Raw genomic sequence first — 21,055 nt, forward strand, 5'->3', positions numbered from 1 at the left:
ACACAGCAGCTGGGCACGTACAATGTGCAAGTGAATAAAACCCTTTGAGGCTAAACCCGCAAACATAGAAACCACTATCTTCTGGCTTGTGGTAGGCCAGGAAGCCCACCTCTGGTCTGGCGGATAGAGGTCAGAAGGCCCCAGCTCTACTCACAGGGACTATAGATTTGGGTTAGTCATGTAATTTCCTTGAGTTTCATGTTCTTCATTCATAAAAAATGAGGAGGGTCCAGGGTGATCACTAAGATCTTTTCTGCTCTAATAGTATATGAGTAGATTTATGATACACAGCTGTGGAAGACAGCTCTAGGCCAGTCCCAAATATGCTCACCTCCTGGTGTTTACAGTCATACACAATCCATTCTCCTCTAATAACTTGCTGCCAACAGACAGAATAAGATGGCATGGAGGGAATTTTACTTCCACAATCAAGTCACCAGATACTACAATCTCCATTGGACTAGTGGGCTCTCTCATGCACACTTTGATGAAGCAAGTTGCCATGTTGGAAAGGTCCCATGTAGCAAAGCCTGTCAGGAACCAAGACCCTCAGTCCTATAGCTCGGAGAATCCCCTGAATCCTGCACAATGACCAAGAAAGCTTGGCAGCAGATCCTTCCTGAGTTGAGATCAGACCTCCACCCTGGCTGACACCTTAGCTTGTGAGAGACCCTGAAGCCGAGGGCCCAGCTGGGCAATGTCCAGATCCTTGACCCACAGGGACTGAGGTCCAGATGTGTGTTGTTTTAAGGAACTAAGCTTTAGAATCATTTTCCACACAATAATAGATAACTAATACACACAGCTTGGTCTCCTGGACTGTGATGAGCTGCATCCTTGTCTCTCACTTTGGTTATTCCTGGTCATTCTATCAGCCAAGTGAGGGACTATCTGGAATTGGGGTCAGGAACCAGGAAACCTGACTTAGCCACCACAATTCAGATGACACGACAGATGAGCCCCCAAAGGCTCCCACCCCCTCCCCAGCCACACCCAGCCTCAGGACAGTGGGGTGGACTCCAGATGGCAGCTGCAGACCTGCCAAGAAATCTGCATCTCCTCTCCCCACCCTAAGGCGACATGCACTCACACGTCCACACTTTGAGGAGAAGATATTTTTCTTACGTGAATCTCCTCACCCACACCCTCACCCCGAATGCACACCCATCAGTCAGGCTGAGGCACAGAGGCCACGGAGGAAGGCTGTCCCCAGGCAGGGGCACGGCTTGCAGGGTAGAAGCAAGGCCCCAGGACACTCGTGCTCTTGGTGACACCACGCCACATGGCACCAGGAGGCCCACTCCCCAACACCTCCCTCCCGGCCCAGCTCGCCCCCTGAAAGACCTCCTGATCGGCTCTCGCCCTTCCTCTGGCTCCCCTCACCCCACCCAGCCGCACAGAGCAGTCTGTCTTAAAGGAGAATGCAGTCGTGTCACCCGCAGCTGTCCATCCCACTCAGGACCATCCCACAGCGTGGAGCTCGACCCCGAGGACCCAGTCCTGTCCTGACCGCTCTCCAGCCTCGTTTCCTCCCCACATTGTTCCCACCGGCCCAGCCAGACGGCGGCCTATCTGGGACACGTCAACGTGTCATCCCCACCAGGTCTCTGCACTTCCTGTTCCAGGTGCTGGACACTCTTCCTGCAGAGATTTGCTTAACTCACCTTCTCATTTAAGTTGCTGCTGGAGCCCTGGCTCTGCAGGCCTTCCCTGACCAGCCTTTGTAAACAGCACCCCTTCTCCCTGCTCACCCCTTCTCCTGCTTTAGCTTGCTCCGCGGCATTCAGCAATATTTGACATTACGACATATTCTGCTCTACGGTCACATTCCACCCCATGTGCGTGCTTGTTTACTGGGGTGTAGAGATTGTCCATCTTATTCTCACCTATCCCAGGGCCGACTGTTCAGTCAGTATTTGGGGCTGCACTATGGATTTGACAAGGGAGCCATAGAGGAAGACTATAAAGGAAAGTTATCAGGTAGAGGTCATAGGGGAGAGGTCAAGTTCAAGAAGTCAAAGAGAAGGGATGTGGTGAGTTTTATCAACTTGGCAGTATCTGGAAGGAGTGACAAGAAGGTCATCCAGGGCACCTCTCAAATCACTGTCTCCTGAAAACACCAATGTCCCATCCTTTTCTCCAATACACTCAGCTAAAGAAAACCAAAACACAATTTCCAACAGTGTCCGGCACTAAACAAATGTGTTAAATATACACAACTGTGATTTAATAAGGGATATGCACTTGTCTCTGCCTGATTCACACAGAGTTCCTACAGCCCTTGAAGTTTCTGAGAGTCAGGAGTAAAGAGGTGCATCGCTTATGCATCTTTTCATAACAAGCCCCTCTGGACCCCCTGAGTTTATGCTAATGAGGTGACTCTTGAAGTGAGGGCTGGCTGCCAGAGGAACCTCCCAAGTGAGTAGAGGGTTGGAATTTCCAGCCTACCCCTGACCCCCAGGGAGAGGAGAGGCCAGTGAAAATCAGCCTAAACAACAGGGTGCAGAGAACTTCTGGGTGGGCAAACATTGCAGTGCTGGAAGGGTGGTGCCCCAGAAAGGGTAGGAAGCTCTGCCCCTTTCTTACCCTATCACATTTTCCATCTGGCTCTTCCTGAGTTGTCTCCTTTACAATAAAATCAATACACATAAGTAGTGTTTGCCTGATTCTCTGAGCCTTTCTAGTACACTATGGAACCTGAGGAGGGGGCTGTGGGAGCTACCACCTGAGGAAAGTGGAGGTGGCAATCTGGGACTTGCAACTGGCATCTGAAGGGGCTGGGAGCAGTCTTGTGGGACTGAGCCCCTAACTTGTGAAGACAGACACTAACTCTGGGTAGTTGGTGCCGGAACCGAATTGAATCATTAGTCACCCAGTTGGTGTCTGCAAAGAACTGGAGAATGTCCTGGAGTAAGAATCTACCCATTTGGTGTCAGAAATGTTTTTGTGAAACTGGGCATAGTGGCCCACGCCTGCCTCAGCCACTTGAGATGCTGAGGCAGAAGGATCACAAGTTCAAGGCCAGCCTCAGCACTTAGCAAGATCCTGTCTCAAAAAAAAAAAAGGACTAGGAATGTAGCTCAGTGGTAAAGCTCCCCTGAGTTCAATCCCCAGTACCCCAAAAAAGAGAAAAGAAAAAAAAAGAAAGAACGGAAGGAGAGGGAGAGAGAGGAGGGGGTCAACATTTCTACACATAAATACTTTTGCTTGGAGAGGGGTGGTGTGTTAGGCAGAGTTTTGTCACTATAACCAAAATACCTGACCAGAACCACTTAGAGGAGGAAAATTTCATTTGGGGTTCATGGTTTCAGGGGTTCAGTCCATGGACAGCTAACTTCATCTCTCTGGGCCTGAGGTGAGGCAGAGCATCATGGCAGAAGGACCTGGCAGAGGAAAGAGACTCTGCTCATGGCCGCAGGGAAGCCTGAGGATCCAGGGACAAGATTTCCCATCCCCAGGCACGCCCCCATGACCACTCCTTCCAGCCACGCCCACCTGCCTACAGTGACCACCCAGTAGCACATTCAAATTTTAATCCATCAAATGAATCAATTTTACCTCCTGCATTAACAGAGGAGCTCTGGGGGGAACCAGGCAGGCATGGACAGATGCTGTCCCAAGTGCTTTGCTATCAGCATCTCATTGACTCTACCTCAACGTGCAAAGGCAGCAGCATGAAAAAAAAAAATTAGCTCAAATGGGCTTTGAGCCTGGGACATGAACCCAGGCCTGTTTGACCTCAGAGCCCCTGCTCCTAACTCATGTGCCCTGTCAGCTGGGTGGTGTATTTAGCCCTGGACCAGAAATCAGGAATGTCATCCTAGAAAAAAAACAGGACAAGGCCAGGCCAGACACAGGGCAGAAAGCATCCACTGAGCAAAACTGCACAGGCCGGGCCCCCAAAACTGCTTTCTTTACAAAACAATTGAAGTGTACAGATACAAAATGCACTGTCACTACAAACGACAGACGGTGGGAGCTGAAAATAAACACGAAGCTCCTTCAGCCCCACCACTTTCCTAGAAAGATGAAGCAACCAACTCTTAGAGCCCAGAGTCCCACCATTACCGAGAAAGCTGGACGCCTGGTCTTTTGTCCTTGGTACCGGGTCAGTAGGTAGGTCCAGTATGTAGGTCCAAAATTTGCAACTCTTAGAAGTAATTTGAGAATTTTGCTGTTTTAAAAAAAAAAAAAAATAGATGATAACCTTATCACCCCACCACTTTAGAGGCAAAAGTAATTCAGTTATTAAAAGATCATGCAGACCTGGGGCAGCCATGACATAGGATGAGGCATCAACCCACCACAGTCATCACAGCAAATGGCACACTGCCAAGGGGAGTTCTAAAATTGTGGTGCCCTGAACAGCAGAGCACCGGGAACTTGCAACCAGGCAAGCACTGAGCCAGGTTCCTCCAGGAAAGACAGAAAGCCAACAACCAAGAAGCAAACCAACAAAAGAGCCTCCATGGAGGAACCTCTCCCTCAGTCAGCAGGCCTGAGCACCAGGCCCACAAGCTGAGCCATCGTGCTCTCTCAACTAGAGGGCACAGTGGTCTCCCCGCCCCTTTTCTAGAAAAACACCCCACAGAACTCAACTGGGTGCCAACCCTGAAAACTTGAGAGCTCCCACTCTCTCCACACCACGGCCTGCGGATCACCCTGGGCTACTCTGATCTCCACTGAAGGAACAGCACATGAGCTGCTAGAGTGACTCTCATGGTCACTGGTGTCTGGGCAAAGTTAATACATGCCCCCTACACTAAGGTGAGTACTCATTTGCACCCACAAACTATGTCTCTCATGTCTTTGTCACTACTCTTATGTAACTCTGTGGTATTTTCTGTGTTACAAAATTAGCAATATTGCAGTTCACAGGTTTTTAAAATCACTTTCCTGTTTGGAATGCTGCTGTTGATGAAAGGCTAAGATGAGTTTGGTTTTTACTGCCCGAGTATGTGAAACTAAGCAAAATCTATCAGGAAATGTAAATACCCCTGGGTCTTCTGGTTTTCCTACTCTTAGCTCAAGGACAATGGAGACTCTTAAAATGTCATGGATAATTAGTTGGCCTCTTTACAAATAAGATTTCTTGCTCTGATAGAATCACAAAGTTAGCCAGTCTCTGGAGTTGACATGCTCATGAGGAGGTGATCAGATGTAAAATTCGGCTTACACTTCTGAAATAACGGGGAAGAAAGTGAGGCTGCAGGTGAGGTGACCATGGTCCTGAACAGAAGTGGCCAGGGTACAGACCTGGTGCTGAGGGGGTTCTGGGGAGGTCATTTTACTCTCTTTATTTCTATTTCCTCATCTGGGAACTTAGAAGACTCCTTTTGGTTCTTAAAATCATCTTCTACCCCAACCAAAAACAGACTTGTCCATAAATGAAACAGACTCTGTGCAGATGGCATCAGGTTTTGACCTGGCACTCTGGGCATCCACAGCTCTTCTTCCTTTCAGGACTGGTTTTGAGAAATTTCAGGACTGCCCATAGATCTACTGCTAGAAAAGATTCACCAACAAATAAAATATCAGTGAATATAAGGTATAAACTAGGAGCTTTGTTACCAAAAAGGTCTTCAGTTTCCCTACTGGTATACATTGTGTCATAAAAACAAGTGACAAATACCTATAAGCAACTTTTAAGTTAATGCTGATATGCCGTGTAAAACAGTATTTCTATCACGGTAAAGACGCTGGCCATACTATATTTATGAAGTACTATGTACACAGCAAGCACACTGCACTCAAAGAAAATGTACCAACAAAAAGTATCAAGGCTCATAAATTTTCTGAAAGCAACAGACAAGCAGATTCAGTAAAGGCATCTTGAGTTGGAAGGGCCCTGGTTGGTCCCCCCACCACATTCATCAGAGGGCCTGGCCAGATGCACTGAGCTGTTGAAGGTGGGATGATTTAGAGTTGTGAGAAACAAGCCAATCCCCCAGCAATGAATCAGCATCAGCATCAACCTGTCTTTGTCTTGAATTCTGTGAAGAGTGTTCCAAATCACAAGTGGTACAAGCTTGGCACATTTCATGAGCACCAAGTTTTTCCACACCAGCCTGATACCACTCAAGACATCCACCATTTGCAAAGACGCCTGAGACTCATCAAACCGAAGCAGCGCGCATCAGGTGATCCGCTGAAGGGGCCTGTAGCACCAGACTCCGGCCTCTCCTGAGAAATAAGGGTCCCCTCGTGACCCTGTCTCATTTGTGATATATGAGGAGCTTATAGGCCTCATTAAGAAGTCTCCAGGGCTGAGGCTGTGGCTCAGTGGTAGAGCGCTTGCCTAGCATGCCTGAGGCACTCGGTTCGTTCCCAGCACCACATTAAAAAAAAAAAAAAACTAAATAAACAAAATAAAGGTACTGTGTCCATCCACAACTAAAAATATTTTTTAAAAGAAGTCTCTAGATAATTTTCTACACTAGAGGAGGGAAAGCTGAATTATTTAAGGTCATTTTATAGGCAAGAAGACAGACAGAGAGTGAAAATAACGTGAATGCATAGCTAAGGAGAGGATCACAGTCTTCACTGGAACAGAGTTCTGAAAGTGTGGCAGGACATGGTTCTTGGTGGGAGCTAGATTCTGCCCCGGCCGGATCGATCCCCTGCTAACTGACGTGACCTTGAATATGCCAGTTAATAACAATGACCCGAACTTCAGGCTGGAGTGTGAAAAGGACAGCCTTTTCACAGAAGTCCCCAGGGTCACATTTCCAGAAACTGGTATTTGTGGAAAAGTTGGACCTTCCATCACTAAAACCTGGGCCAGGCTAATGGCACCTGAGTGTGAGCACTCCGTTCTCAGCCCACCTTGGAGATGAGCCAGGGGAGCTCATGACTTGGGTATTTCACCAGATCCAAGACCTACACCTCTGGGGAGCCCCTCGCCCTGCACAGGGACCACCAGCCTCACCCCCTCTCAGCACTTCCTGTCCTGGATCCTTCCCAGCGGAGCCCTCTCCCCTGGTGCCACCTGCCTTCAGTGCAGCTCAGACAGACCTCATGTCTCAGAGAGGCTGGAGTTGAGATGAACAAATGCTTCTGGTTTTAAAAGAACAGATTTGAGAAGTTTTCTACAGGCAGCTTTTCCTGAAACTTCAGTTCTCATCCTGAATTTTAAAACCATAATGTGACATTTTAACATAAGGAAAAGAAAGATGAATTTGAGATCGTTTCAAACTGCTTAAAAGATCTGCATTAAACACAGATTTCCATTATTACAGAGCTAATAAGTCCTATTCTCATCTGGGCTATCAGCAACCGAGTAAGTAATTACCTTTCAACTTGGGCTGTTCCAGTCCATTAGCCCAATACTGATGACTCAGGAAAAGCCATCCGTGAGAACTAAATGCTGATAAAAGATGAAATGAAATGGAAGAAAATGATGCTGACTTATCCCAGTCACCTACATCACTGTGAGGAATGAATCGAAAATAAACTTGATGGAGTGATAAGTCTAAAAGTAAATATTAAAAATAGGAAACAGAGTTGTAGCTACCTAGATGAAAGCAGAAAGCAAAATGGATCCTGGAACAATACATCATGGATTCTGAAGACCCCTCAGTCATTGACTACAACATTTTCCTATGTACGAGGACCAGATCTAAATGGTACCAAACATCTCCAAAGTGAAAATCAGTGCATCAGGTATTCTTTCAACAAACCAGCCAAGAAGTCAGGCTTCTCCGCTAGGTGCTGGCAAGGTGAATATTAATGAGAAAACACCCTCTTTGTGAGAGATTCAAGATATCATTTTAACCATCCGAATCAAGGGTACTTCTACCAGCACAATTACTTTTAAGTTCTTTAGACTAAAATTTTTCTTTAATCAAGAATCCTGTTATCAATTAGACAACATTTGATAGTTTTATATTACATTCCTGGCATTCTGGAGAATGCAAGAACAATGATCTTGGTGATTTGATAACAGTGTACATTCAAGCCGGGAGATAAGAGCAAAGAACCCGCGTAGGAAGCACGTTCCATGTTAAACTGTGGAGTAGAAATTAATAAGGAAGGAAGGAAGTCAAAGAACAGACAAGAATCGCCACGGCAGGCTGGGAAGGTCCTCCCCGAGTGCAGGGTGCTCACAGAGCTCCAAGGAGCAGGAGAGCAAGCTGAAGGACACCAGGAGAGGGGCCGCTGGGGGCAAAGGGGAGCTGGGGTGGTGCCACAAGGTCCAAAAGGAAGAGCCACAGGAGGCATGGCCGCATGAGCCCCAGGCACACTGATGGCGACCAGTCAGCCTCCCCGCTGTCCTGCAGCCCGAGACCACCCTTGCCACCTCTTCACCCCCCTGCTCTCTCTTTTCCAGATACCACCATGAGCTTTTCCCTCGAAGGCCCTCCTGTCTCCCCGCCCTGGCTACAGGCTCCCCCTCCACTTCCTGACACCTTCTCCCATATACCCAGTACCATCTACCCAGACCCCTTTGTGTAACCTGCAGAGCTAAGCTGCTGCCAGCTCCTTCCCCAAAATCTTTCTTAGATAAACAAGTGGCTGGGGACCCTGGTTGGATGGTGAGCCCTGTCAACTCAGCCCACAGGCCATGGGAGGACCAGGCCTGTTCCTCAGACTCACAGCCCAGGTGTGTTTCCTTACCACAGAGACAAAGGCTGCCTCGTGTGGGTTAAATGGAAATGTAGTCATTTTCAAATGCAAATGCCTGAGATGGGACAGACTAGGAACACAGATGACTGCAGGAAAAACCAAGAGTGACAAGAAAACAGTGACAAAGAGGGGCTGCAGATTGAGCGAAATCCAGGCAGGATTTGGAAGACAGCATCTTGAAGCTAAGCCTGGCTCCAAGCCCAGAAAAGAGACAAGCGGGAAGATTCCCGGGCACGTGGCCCAAGGAGGGCTCAGCATACGTTCGAGGTGTCAGGGAGATGCCTGGAGAGCAGTTGTAGCCCCGATTTGTGAGCGAGGCCGAGAACCAGCCAGAGGGAGCTGAGTGTTTCAAGGTTCAGGGGTTGGAGGGAGAGACCTGGCCTGGTGTAGGCAGGGCCACAACACGACCCTTCCTGGGGCAGCACGAGGCCAACCCTGACCCTGGGCCCTCATCCCCTCTGGTCTGCACCCCAGTCTTCACCACAGAGATCTCCTGAGCTCCGAGGACTGGGTGTGACATTGCTGCTGCAGGTGTCAGTCTCACCTGGCAGGGAACAAAGCCTCCAGCAGACAAGGAGGGCCTTGGCTCAGAGGCGCCTGGCATTTAACGCCTTCATTCTAAAAAGCTAAAACCACATATTTAACCACTGGTGCTAAGACTTAAAATGCAAGAGAGTACTGGGTGGATTTTGAACAGAAAAGGGCCCGTGAGAGAGAGCTGGCTGCGAGAAAGAAGTCCTGGGAAGCACGCTCTCTTACCCACTTTCTTTCCACCTCAGTGCTCTGCCCCTTCCTCTCTCCCCTTCACCTTCCAGCCTCCGCAGACACCCCGCCCAGAGGTCAGCTCTCTTCTTCACAGAGGCTGTGCCCACTCCCACTGGGTGTGATGTGGCTCATTTGGCCAGGCCCCTTCTCAACAGAACCGCCTCGGGACTCTCGCCTGCCTCCGCAGCACAGCACCTAGGCCCTCACGCCCAATAAAGGAAAGAAGGGTCCCACCAGAGGGGCCCCACACTGCTCTAGACTTACCTCCTTCCCCCTCTGGCCGCTCAGCTCTTTCTGCAGCCAAGACTTGGGCCCTATTTCTTTTGCCCTATTTCTTTTGCCTTAGCCTGAGTTTTTAAGTCCTTCCTCTTCTTCAGAGGGCTCCTAATCGTACCCTAATCTGTGTCCCTCAGTTAATACTTTGCCATCGGCCAGTTTCCATCCCCTCCTTCACCCCCTCTCCCTGCCTCCCAACTAATCCCGCTGGACTCCCCACCCAGGACGTCACGGTCCACCGCCATCAGTCCCAGAGCTCCACCTTCCAAACAGCGCCTCCGACCTCAGGCAGCTCTTCCTGAGCTCTCCTCAGTGCCCTTCTTTGTTCTGGGGTCCACCAGCTCCTTCCCAGGAGCATCATCTCCATCAGGTGACACACACTAGCCACCCCAGGTCCCACTGCTTTGGCCCCGTCAGCCCTCCCAGCACAGCAAGGAGGAGGCACATGTCCATGGCTCTGCTGAACTTCCATTCCTCCGACTCCAGCCTCCGAGCAGGGCCCCCAGTCCATGTGCAAGCCTGGCAGGGAGCGTGTTCATCTGAACTTAATATGATTATTGCTATTACTGTAAGAGGTGCGGCATTACCTCTATATCCTACTTCAGGTACTTTGGACTTCAGAGACTGTGTTATCTCCTCTGATAAGAGACATGTAAATAGCTCATAACATTACACAAGAAATGCTTTGGCAAATCTCAGCAATAGAACACTTCCTGATTTCAAGTAGTTGTTAACAGAACTATAATGCCATCATAATGATTGATACTTTGCACAAATTCCACTACCAGCTAAACAAATTGCAAAGACATTTTAAAGATGATTTTCAAAGTGTTCTCACATGGTTGAGTTGATGATTTAGCTTTTTTCCAGTAATATCAGCTCTATGTAATTAACTGGTGATTCCATATCAGCGGTTGGCTGTGGTCGCCTGTGCTGTCAAATGTGTGCAATGTGGTCACTGGGGGAATCAAATACTGACAGATTAAAATGTATATTTCTTCTTAAAATTTTATTCATTAATAATAATTTGTTCATTACTTGATGTCTTATCAACAAAGATATAAGGCCCTTGTTTTCTCTCCCAGCAGCTAGAGGGTGGAATTTTGCTAAGAGATCCCATTACAAGTACAAGGCAACGTAGAGTTACTCATTTTCTTAAGGCTCTGTTTTCAAAAAGTGAGGTTTAAATGGAGGTAACTCTTAAGATGTCAGCTTCCTGGTTTCTTCAGGGCCAGGGAGTCGAGGGAGACGCGAACATGGACAGACAAAGGGCAACGGCCATAGCAGAGAGCCAGAGATTTCGAAGCACTTGAGAAAAATAAACAAGTCAACAAAAACGGACTCGCAGCTGGCGGTTCCTTCTAACTCGGCTGTACCTGGCCTGCTCGCTCGGCTGCTAAACGTGCTTTGGCCCCGTCACCCCTCCCAGCACGGCCAGGAAGGGGCACATGTCCGCAGCTCTGCTGCCCTTCCCTTCCTTGACCCCAGCTGCAGCACAGGGCCCCCCAGTCCACGTGCAAACCTGGGAGGGAGCGTGTTCATTTGTACTGTCAGTTGGGGGACGGACGCCTGTCCCGAGCAGCACTCAGAAGCAGCCCACACTTGCAGGAAGGAGGGCTCTCCCCCAAGATGGAGAACCAGGCAGGAGACGCTCTCACCACCCCTGTGCGGTGAGAGACCTGCACGCTGCAGGTCCGACCAGCACAATAAGGCAATAAGGGGAGAGGAGATGCATGCAGGTTGCAAAGGAAGGAGCAGGACCATCAACACTCACAGACTGCCAGACAAACTGCCACACACTGGGTGGCTTCTCAGCATCTCTCAGCTATGGAGAGAATGAGGCAGCAGCAGACCAGGGTCTGGTGAGGGCCTCTTCCTGGCCTGCAGAGGGCCGTCCTGTCACCACATCCTCACTGGCAGGAGGGACTTCGGAGCGCTCTGGCTTTTTTGTTTATTTTATGGTTTTAACAAGGGCACTAATTCCAAAGCCCCGTGTCTTAATACCATTGCAATGGGGGTCAAGATTTCAACCTAGGAATTTGGGGGACCTACACATTCAGAATACAACAGTCTACATAGAAAACACCAAAGACCAGAGAAAAAAGTCGCCAGAACAAGTAAATGAGTTTAACAGGTCCTGAAGACACAAGGTCAACATGAAAACGAAAATGAATTTTAGGAAAAATCTACTAGCTCATTGTAATGACATCAAACAAAATATGTGTGAAATTTATCTTTTCATTTTTCTCAACAATATGTTTTGAGTAACATATTTTTTGTACCTTATAAAATACAATCTATCATTTCTCTCTTATTTTCAGGTTTTTGTGTCCTAGCTAAGAATTATTTGCTTCATTCAAGGTCACCAAGATTTTTCTCCAATGTTTTCTTCAGGAAGACTGAGGGCTTTATGTTTCAGATTTAGGTTTAGGATGCATTTTTGAGTTAATTTCGTACAGAATACAATGTTAGTAGCTCTAAAATATGAAAATAGTAATAAATAAAGTGGCAATAAGAGGAGGAACTGAGAAGTGGGCAAAGTCAGAAAGCTCGAGCCCAGCTCCAAGCCCTTCCCGCGCCTCCCGTGCCCAGGCGGACTGGGCCCTGCAGCAGCGCAGGCTGGCGAACTGCGAGGGCCTCACCAGCAGCCCATGGGTACTTCATCAGCTGGTGTGCTGGAGTCATCAAGAAGTGCAAGGACATGCTGGTGACACAGCCACAGACCCAGCACTCCATGGCATTCCTGTCACCGACTCCTCAACACCTGGCCACACCACATAGTGATCCAGAACGAATAATTTACACATATTCCTACCTTGAATTCATCGCTGGCAGTCATCAGTGTCACTGTGACAGGAAACAAGACCTCACTCTGCATATTCAAAACATCCTGGTCGTCCAAACTTATGATTTACTCCAGCAAAGCCTTACTGTCACTTTTCAGGAGCACGGAAGAAAGGATTTCTGCTTGGGCAGGAGGCTGGACTTGGTGAGCTTAGACTCAAGTGGTGGGCACAGGGTTAGGGTCTGAGAAGAAGAGTGGGTTCAAATCCCTGCTGAACCACCAGCTAGTTACATGACATGTGGCCAGTGGCAGGTAGAGCCATCAGCCCAGTGACGTGGAGGACCATGACAACACAGAAATCTATATTCGTTGATGTCATCTCCAGACTGGGAATTCTACATAAAAAAAAAAAAAGCAAATGTACGGGACCAAGATTTCTAGAAGTAATAAGTGAAGTAGTAGTGGTAGTAGTTAACAAGCATGTGCCCAATACCGTTTTAAGCATTTTACATGGATTGACATATTTAACGCTCACACAATCCTCTGAGGTAGGTACACATTATCACCATTTTGCAGATAGGAAAACCGAGACAAAAGGAACATAAGGATCTTGTCCAGTTACAAAGCTAATAAGTTATAAAACTGAAATTCTAACCCAGACAGTCTGCAGGATCCCACAGCCTTATAAAGATGAGAAATGGTTAAGGGCCACTTCCACGTCTTTCAACAGGGTTTCCATGAGTGGCACCCTTGTGCCTGTGTGGCGGGCCCGGTTTCCTTAACTAATGTCAGGGTACCTGGTGAGGGGGCTTCTGGAGCCCTGGCACTTCTTGTCCTTGGCAGGGTGGGGTGAAGGGTTGCATGGGAACCTGTAATTATTCCTTGGGTTGTGTGGACTCTTCTATTTACCTCACAATAAGAGAAAGTGGATCAGCATTCACATAAGACTCGACTGCCCAGCTTTTGCCATTGTGAAGGTTCCCTGTCTGCTGCTGCTGATGCACGCCCAAGGCAAGGCACAAAGGTTGGGATACAGGGGAGCAGAAGATGCCGCACAGCTCCCCGCCTTCCCTGGTCCTTGGAATTTGCATGCTAGAATTACTGGAGCAAAAGCTCAGCTAATCTCCTGGCCGCGTGGCTGCTATTATCATGCAGTGCACACATGCACATTCAGCCAGATTTAGAGGGAAGGAATAAGCCGCCCTCGTGGTGCTGCTGATAAACAGCCCCCCAAAATCTTTTTCCCTGCGCTCAGACCAAACACATTTTGAGGCCTTGTCATACTTAAAAGTGATTTGCCCCTAAGTCTTTTATATGTTAATAACATTGTACATTGAATATTTTGTTCCCAGGACCATCATCTGATTGGTTTCCCCGAGATTTTCAGTACAATAGGAAGGGACGTGGCAGTCTCCGGCGCCAGCGGACACCAATCTCCTGGTTCAAGCTCACACCGCACCCGGCTGCAGCAGAGCCCGGGCGTGTTGTCTAGTGTGCTTATTTCCAGACAAACATTTTAATTCCTGGCATGGGAGAGGGGCTGGGAGGAGGGGCAGCGCTGGAAAAGGACAGACAGGAGGGAGGGAGGGACCAGGGAATTTGCATGCCTCACCCGGGGTAAGGTATCCGGCTCGCTGGCTTTCTCCAGCTAGTGCAAGGGACTTCACACTACCCATGCTCTGCTTACAGCCTGGGTGGATATGGCCAGGTGCTTCTCAATCCTGGGGAGCACAGGGCGGGGCAGTAAGATTGGAGCAACCTGGTAATCAGTTCTAGATGACGCTAGGCCTGGATCCAGGATTGAGATTTGAGGTAAGTCTGAGCTCCCCTGACCTATGTGAGCCAGGAAGTCCACACTACTAACAAGAAAGCTGCTTACACACCCCTGGGAAGGGGCACACCCATCATCAGTGAGAGCCCAGAGAAGAATTCATCAGGCCCTGGGCATATGATGGAAGGCATGCCTAGACTGGGCACCAGGGGATGTCAGAAGAACAAGCACAGACCCCAGCCCTGAGAATGCCAAGTTCAAGAATAAGGCAGGGGCTCTTGCCATGTTACTCTCCAACACAAGCACATACATCTGCACTCGTATATACACACAAATTCCTGTACACACATGCAGACCAACACCCATGCATACCACTATGTGAAGATGCACCTCCTATAGGTTTTGCCCTTTGACAGTTTCATGAATAACATTCTGGGCTCATTCTCCCCTGAAATTTGTGTAACTAAACCTTCCAAAACTTCTAAAGTAGGCTGCCACCACAACCCTTCCCACCACCCTACCCACTCACCCTGAGTGACCTAAAGCCAACTGCAAGGCCATCTCGGCTCTTCTGAGTAGAGACAGATGGCCTCTACTCACACACCTCTGATATTAAGAGTCAAGGTGCCTTCCTTTCCTGAGGGTCCACCCTGTGCACACACCATCGGAGGCACCTTCTTGCCCCCCAGGTAAGGCAGCACAGTGATACCTTCAGACCCCAGCTACTCCAAAGAACAACACTGGGATCTCCGGTGAGTCCTGTGGCTTCCCCATGCTTTGGTTTCCTCATCTGGGAAAGCCAGGTGATAATGGAACCTACCTCAGGGTTATTTTATGTGTCTTCATTTTTAACTTACAATGGTGTTTAGCACAAGTCAGCAATGATTCCACACCTCTGTGACGCAGTGAGGTCCCCTAGCACCTCCAAGGCACAGAGGAGGAGATGGAGGCTCGGCAGCATCCTCACATACACTGTCTCATGTTGAGGGCCACAGCCGAGTGGGGATGACGCCTGGCATTTTGCTGAAAGTAATGGTTGAGAGGCGAGCCATTAAGATGATGCTGGATTGGTTCAATTGTATATAGACCCCTGCTGCTTTGGAGTTCTTGAGGGGATTCCTGGGAAGTTGGCGTTGGTTGGTGAAGTTCCAGGGGAGGGAGCTCCGGTTGGTGTGTGGTGTTCCAAGGAAGGGCCGCGTGGGTGGTGTTTGGGTGAGTTCGGAAATAAAGTTTGTTCCTGCTTGAGTGGCTCGTGATTTGTGCCCAGCCAGACTGCGGCAGTCTCACTTTCAAGACTACGTGACTTAATTTGGGGCTGAGAAGATAGAGTCAGCCTAAAGAGCTTTGAACAGTATCATTAGGAAACTAAGGCCACCAAGCACAAACTGCCACACATTTCTGGACAGATGGCCCTAGTTTGAACTCCCTGGCTACCGTCTTTCCACACCTACGCTGCTCTTGCCCCCCTCCTAGGGGGTTACCCTTCTGGCTGGGTTTGCCAGGAAACCATGACAAAAAATCTTACTTGTGCTGAGTGCAATGGCGCCTACCTATAATTCCAGCAGCTCAGGACGCTAAGACAGCCTCAGCAACTTAGCAAGACCCTTGGCAATTTAGTGAGACCCTGTCTTAAAATTAAAAATAAAAAAGGCCGGGAATGTGGCTCAGTGGTAAACTGGCCCTGAGTTAAATCCCAGGACTGCCCCCCGACACACACCAAAAACTCAATAAATAAAATCTTATTTGAATACAGTTCAAAATTTCTATTCTTGTGTGAGTTTGGGTTTTTAATTGGAAACACAGTTTAAAAAAATGTGTGTGTGTAGGGGGGTGCTTAAGTCCAAGAAAGCGGATATATTGTTGGAGAGAGGAGTGTTAGTTCTCATTAAGTTCAATGTCAAACAAATGCATTATACCGTAATGATATTAACCCTAATTAGAGGCCAGCAGCTCAAAAAGAATACACCAAAAAGAAGGCCAGATGCATTTTTCTCCAGTTTCTCAACCCTGGCTACACACCAGAATTACCTGGGAGGCATTTTTAAAATGCTAACACTTAGATCTCACCCCCTGAGATCCTGGTTTCATTGCTCTAGGATGGGACCTAGCATTGCTATCAGTTTCTTGGGTAGTTTCTGTGTGCATCCTGGGCTGGGGGTCACTATCCTAGAGGGAGGAAAGCTACTATTTTTTAAAGTTCTTCCATGTCCTAGGCATTGTCCTCTGCTTTCATACATACTGCATTATTAACTGCAAAAATAAAAGTTCTATTAGGAGTTAGGGACGAGTCTGTAATCCCAAGAGTTTTCCCAAGCACTGTCATATTGGGTTGCTTATTTAATACAGAATTGTCCATTGGCCTTTGGGGGAGTCCTAGAGACGAGCAGAGAGGTTAAGACCAGTATTGTACCAAAACTTCAAAAAACCTCAAGAAGCTGGAGTGGCTGCCTCTGGTCTTCCTGAACAGCAGGGTGTAGAGAACACCAACCAGCAGCTGAGGGAGAGGACAGACGGAGGCCCAGCTGCACCCAGCCCGTGGAGGGCTTCTCCACCCAGGGAGGACCTAGAAGTGAGTGAGCAGGATCATCCTGATCAAGACACAAGGCAGAAGAGGATCCAACTGCATTAAACTGGGAATGACAGTAGGTGGGGACCAGTGAGGAAGACACCTGCTCACGCCCCAGTCTCACTTTTCTCTTTTATCTGGTTAAAAGCACTATTCTCCCAAAATAGCTTCAGTGAGTGTGTGGTTTTAAGAAGAAATACAGGATTTCTTAAGAGGAGAATGGTGGGGTGGACATTAAGAGAAGGAACTAAAGAATTCAGTACGAGAAAAGCCAGAGAGAATGGTTCCTTTCATAGTTCCCGGGTGGCCCGCGGGCATCAGCCTCCCCGTGGATGCAGAAGGCGGCGTGCAGAAAGGCCAGCTCTTCAACACACCTGCAGTGCTCGGCTGCAGACTGGCGGCAGCTCCACAGCCACAGGCAGATGGGGAGGGTGCCATCCTGGTCCCTGTGGTCCTCCCACCTGCCTCCTGTCCTGATGGGCCACTTGCTGTCACCCCAGCGGCAGTGTCCTTCTGGGCAGGGTCTATGTCCCTCTGAGGCACTTGCCAAGGCCGGCCTTTCCCCTTGATACTGCCTCTGGCTCCTGCATTATCTTTCCTTGTACCTCTTTCTAGTGATGAAGTTGTGCCCTTGATCTCAGATGTCGGCTTCATGCAACAGAATCTTGTTTCCACCCAGTGCCGTGGTGATTTCACACCTAATCCTCCAACTTCCAGATATGTGCTGCTTCATCTGATTCTATAGCATGGCACTGAAACAGGAAACCTCTACGACTTCACAAAGGTCAATATCAGGAAAGCCACCTGAATTTTGGATGATCGCCAGCCTCGTGGCGTTTGAAATGGGGTAAGCAGTTGCAGTGGCATATGGTCCACAGGGCAGCTCACACACCTGGCCTCCTGGCCTCCTCTCAGCCTCCCTGAAGGCTGGGTACTCTTATGAAGAGAGGCCGAGACAAGGATGGAGGTGGTTGACAGAGGCAAGGTCCCCTAGGTTCTGAGCACAGGGTCTCCAATCCTAAGACACTTTCTTGTCCACTCAGGTTGGCATAACAGACTACTGGGTGGCTGACAGCAACAGAAATTCATTTTTGATGGTTCTGAAGACCGGAAGCCTATGGTCAGGTGCCGTCAGGTTCAGGGGCTACTGAGAGCCTCTTCTGGTCCTAGATAGCCAACCTCTTGTGTCATCACATGGCACAGAGAGCTTGAGAGCATCTCTGGATTCCTTCCCAACCTAGTCATCACCCAAAGCCTCACCTCCAAACACCACTAGCCATCGGGCAAAGAGTGCATCATGTAACCTGGGGGGTACAGCGGGTGCCACGATGTTATGGCATCCACTGCTCTGTCATGGCTGTGTGAAGACTCCAGCCAGTTCCCCTACCTACGGCCTGTGTGACCTTGGGCCAGCCACTTAAACCCTTAACACTTAAGCTTTAGTCTCCCCAGCTGCAAACGGTTATCAGTCCTGCCTTTTTGAAAATTGTGAGAATTCAAAGAGGCACATATCAAGGGCTCAGCACAACACCTAGCTGCTGTCACTGTCACGCAGCTCAGCTGGGGCTCAGCCAGCCTCTCTGGAGATGGTCCTGCTCCTGCACTACTGCCATTCAGGCCGAGTGGCAGTCCGAGAAGGCTGCCAGGCTCCTCCGGTCTGCCCTGCCCGGTCCCGCCCCAGGCCCTGGCCTTCCATCCTTTGGCTCTCCCCAGGTGTCTGGGCATGGAAGGGCAGGGCACAGCCATGGAATTACTGGGAATGTGGGCACCAGCGAATGGCACCAGCAAGAGAAAGTGACTCTCCCTGGAGCAACAAGCAGCAGGGCTGAAAGAGACAATGCAGGAACTCGAAGGCACCAAGTCTTCCAACCTCGAGAGGAGATTCGCGCCGGGGGCCATAAGAAGAAAAGGGCCTTCTCAGCTGCCTTCCTTTGTGCTTGATTCTTTGGGCTCACCGTCAGAGCTACCGGCTTCCCTTGGCCACAGTGGGACGAGGTCCCCTGACCCACCGTGGTAGCTGACCACTGACACTTGCCAGTCCCACTATCACTCCGTTCCCACGTCAGCAGGTGGCCCCACAGAACTCAGGTGCTGTACTAAAGGAGAAGCACGGCGGCACTCAGTGGCCGTTAGAGACCCTAAAGCAGGATGCACTCACGACCACTGAACACCCCCAGGCCTCAATTCTCCAGGACCCTACTCAAAATAAAAAATAAATAGAAGCCGGGGTCAGAGCTCCAGGAATGACGAGGCAGTGTCCCACCACAGACCTTCTCTCCCCAACCAAACTCTGCCACTTGGTTTATTCTTACTCCCTCACATCAGAGTTCTAAGACCTGCAGCAAGGTCCCAAGTGCCGGGCCTCACAGAGTCTCAGGCAGGAAGGGAGGGGAGGCGTGGGCACACTGGGCCCTCTGAGGCACTCACAGTGTGTTCCTGTTCAATCCTCCTGGTCACCCGGTAACTATCAGGCAAAATTAGTGGTGTGCTCCCATTTCAAAGATGGAGAACCTGAGGCCAAGAGTGGACAGCCAGATCCCCAGCTACAGGGACAGGGCCAGGGTGCACACACAGGTCCCTCAGCTCCAGAGTCTACGCTCCTCCGATTCTGGTTGGAAGGATCTTTCAAAAGGCACAGTCCGCTCTCTGGCTTCCCTTCCCCAGCACTGAGAAAGCGGGTGTGCCCAGCTTCATCTGTGCCTCCACGTGCAGCCCAGGCCCCAGAGCTCCTTGGGGACACACTCTCTCATCTTATCCAAAAGAACTCTCATTGTCACTAGTTAACTGACATGGTGCAAAAGGGGGTTCTGGTAGGAAACCAAAGTATTTCCCGAAATCATTTCCTGAAAAACAACTTCAGTTTTTTCTCTTCTTCAGACAAAACAGTTAAAAGCTGCATAAAACCTGCCCTACTTAGGGCTTCCGTGAAAGGTCTGGGGTTTGTAGGTGGTAAATCAAAGTGAGCATTACTGGGGGACTCATCACCCAAGCACCTAATGAAGATGATCCATCAGCACCGCGGCAACTTTATGGGGCCATTCCTGCCCAAGGAAATAGCAAAAACAGCCAGGGGGGGACACCGCCGGGAATTAAATGGGGAAACAGATGATATTTAATTATATAAATATTCTCGGCAATGCTCCGAGGAATGGAGTCATCGGCTCGCTGGGCTGCCCCTCATTGAACCAGGCAGCAAAAGGGATTTATGCGGCAGAGTTGGTGTTTTCATTAGAATCCACGCAGGCCGTATTTAGAAAGAGGGTGCCTGGGAGCTGGAGGCTAGCGCAGGTTCCTAATCTGATACCGTAATACTTGGCTTAAAAAGAGAAGGGGAGCTGATCTCTTATTCATTCGATATTTACATTTTATTAGGGTTATTATTATTTGGCATAATTACATACAAAGAATTAGCAATGTTAATTAATGCTGCACTAATGCAGTCCTAATTACTTCCATTTATTTCAGAACATAAATGAATTTATAAATTTGTTTATTTGGAATTCAAGTGACATCTTGGATTCACATTTTTTAAAAGATCAAATCTATCTGCCTAGCCTAACGAATGCTATAGAAGAAAACAGTTGCCTAGAGTTTGAGCTAAATAGGACCCCCTGCAAAATCTGTGAAATGGAAAAATAAAATCATTTTAAGAATGAGCTATTGATTCATCCTGACTATGTTCCTAATCACCTGTTGGGTTTGTTTGATATTATTTTTACCCCACTTGCACTGTAACAAAGCTGTGGTCCAAGGAGAATTCTCAAAGAACTTCTTAGCACATTTTCAACTGACAAAGCAACAAAGAAAGAAAAGAAGAAAAGCACTTGATCTCCTCACCCTGCCAAGAATTATACTGACAACTTTTCTAAGGCTTAAAAGATCATGAGTTATCAAGTTACCTTCCTGGGGAACAAGGGAAACTTTATACATCTTCTTCCATATTTAACAGTGAAAGTCCATTAAGAATTAATATCCTACAAGACAAGGATGCACCTTCACTACTTTATTCAACATAGTACTGGAGATTCTGGCCAGAGCAATTAGGTAAGAGAAACAAATAAAGGACATCCTTTGTTTCTTTTTTTGAGGATGGAGCTTCATCCAAAAAAATTAAAAACAGAAGTATCCCATGACCCAGCAAGCTATACCACTTTTCAGTATTTATCTAAAACAATAAAAGTCAGCATATTTTAGAGATGCACACATACCCATGTTTCTTACAGCACAATTCACAATTACCAAATTATGGAATCAGCCTAGGTGTCCA

The 21,055-nt window shown here is 48.6% G+C and overlaps 1 protein-coding gene across 3 annotated transcripts in view; it reads right to left on the reverse strand.

Moving 5' to 3' along the window:
* Msra (methionine sulfoxide reductase A) overlaps positions 1 to 21,055 on the reverse strand; it is a 345,680-nt gene that overhangs the window by 228,624 nt on the left and 96,001 nt on the right. Inside the window, exon 1 of one of the 3 annotated variants that reach the window (XM_077792491.1) lies at positions 4,069 to 4,092. The exons of the other annotated variants lie outside the window; for them this stretch is intronic. The gene's annotated coding sequence lies outside the window, so the exon portion shown is untranslated. Of the gene's footprint in view, positions 1 to 4,068; positions 4,093 to 21,055 lie in introns of those variants that run through there. 3 annotated transcript variants of the gene reach the window in all.

The sequence above is a fragment of the Urocitellus parryii genome, chromosome 14, assembly GCF_045843805.1.
Source record: "Urocitellus parryii isolate mUroPar1 chromosome 14, mUroPar1.hap1, whole genome shotgun sequence".
Lineage (NCBI taxonomy): Eukaryota > Metazoa > Chordata > Mammalia > Rodentia > Sciuridae > Urocitellus > Urocitellus parryii.